The sequence below is a fragment of the Dipodomys spectabilis genome, unplaced genomic scaffold, assembly GCF_019054845.1.
Source record: "Dipodomys spectabilis isolate Male_0828 unplaced genomic scaffold, ASM1905484v1 ptg000078l, whole genome shotgun sequence".
Lineage (NCBI taxonomy): Eukaryota > Metazoa > Chordata > Mammalia > Rodentia > Heteromyidae > Dipodomys > Dipodomys spectabilis.
Genome location: NW_024870755.1, coordinates 5352655 through 5354460, shown reverse-complemented (window position 1 = coordinate 5354460; position 1806 = coordinate 5352655). Strand labels below are relative to the sequence as shown.

Genomic DNA, 1806 nt, shown 5'->3' with positions numbered 1-1806 from the left:
TTGTTGAATATCATGAACATTTGAATTTCCTTTCTAATCTCTTCCATGACCCACTTGTGATTCAGCAGTGTCTTGTTCAGCCTCCATATGTTACCGGACTTTCTTTGGTGGCTTTTGGTGTTGAGTTCTAATTTTACTCCCTTGTGGTCTGAAAGAATTCAAGGTATAACTTCAATGTATCTGAATTTGGACAAGTTTGCTTTGTGGCCTAAAATGTGGTCTATTTTGGAATATGTTCCATGTGCTGCTGAGAAAAAGTATATTCTGATGCTGCTGGGTGAAATATGCAGCAGGCGTCTGTTAAATCTAATTGATCTAAGCAGTTGTTTAAATCTGCGGTTTCTCTGTTGAGAAGAATAGCTTGGCCCCTGGGTAAGGATGACATGCAAATTCGTGAAGCATTCCAAATTTTTACAACAGATGCTGGAGGGGATGTGGCCAGAAGGGAACCTTACTGCATTCTTGGTGGGAGTATAAACTTGTTCAACCACTTGGAAAGCAGTATGGAAGTTCCTCAAAAGATTCCAAATACAGCTCCCCTATGACCCAGAAATCCCACTTTTGGGCATTCACCCAAATGATTACAAACAAGACCATACTAAAACTACCAGCACAAATATGTTTATTGCAGCATTATTTACCATAGGTAAGATATATAACCAACCCCGATGCCCCTAAGTCAATGAATATATCAAAAAACGCTGTGTGTGTGTGTGTGTGTTTGTGTGTGTGTGTGTATGGGAATTCTATCGTCCATCAGAATGAATGACATCACCCAATTTGTTATGAAATGGAAAAACTTAGAAAAAATTATATTAACTGTCGTGAGCCAAGTCCAAAGAAACATAGGTCCATGGTATCCCTTATTTGCAATAAGTAAATCTATGTCTGTGATAAGCAGAAATGGTCAAAAGCTATATGCATATGACTAGATAAGGTGATGTTAAGCTAAATGAACCTCAAGATAGGAACACAAGTTTTTTTTTTCTTGCTGTTGTTTTTAACACATCTATAATGTGCGATGTTATTTTTTTGTTTTTTATATGGTCCTCCCACACAGCATAACCCCTGTTTTCACAGTATTTGATGTTGGTGTGCCTGCATCTTGTATATACACTTCTCTAATTTGGGGAGGGAAAGGGAAAAAAACAAAATGCTTAAATAGAGATACAGGTTGACACATTGAAACAATGAGATGCACAAGGCACTATGTTGAAAAATGAACTTTACAATTTAGGCAGTGTTAGGGTGGAGGAGTGGGGGGGGGTGAGGACTGTACTTGTGGAGGTAGAAGGGAAGGGATGGTAAGGGAAAAACAAAGGGGAGCTAACAATTCTTGATAGGAAATGTACTCATTACCTTGCTCATGTAACTGTAAACCCTCTATAAAGTATTTTTACAATAAGAAACGTTTAAAAATGTTCTGAGATAGAATAGTTTATTTCTATTATTTTACCCATATAATAACGTTAACAAAGAAATTAATACAAATCACTGACCTGAAGATATTTTGAATAAGTATGTGTGTGTATGTGCACACGTGCACAGGACTGCATGTGCATGCCTGTTTGTTGGCATGCTCAGTTTGAACTCAGGGCTTCAAGGTCTTGCTAGGCCTTTCTTCTCTAGATTGGTGAGCTAGTATATGAACTACATCTCCATTCCTGGCCTTTTTCTAGTTCATTTACATTTTTAAAAAATAATTTTATGAATTATTTTTTGCTCTGATTGGCTTCCAACACTTATCCACAGATCTCAAGCTCCTCAGTAGATATGACGAGTGGGCAGGATTACAGATGTGACCAA

The 1806-nt window shown here is 37.6% G+C and overlaps 1 pseudogene; it reads left to right on the top strand.

Moving 5' to 3' along the window:
• The first annotated feature begins 347 nt into the window (after window positions 1-347).
• LOC122110489 lies at window positions 348-413 on the top strand (annotated as a pseudogene).
• Window positions 414-1806: the final 1393 nt, after the last annotated feature.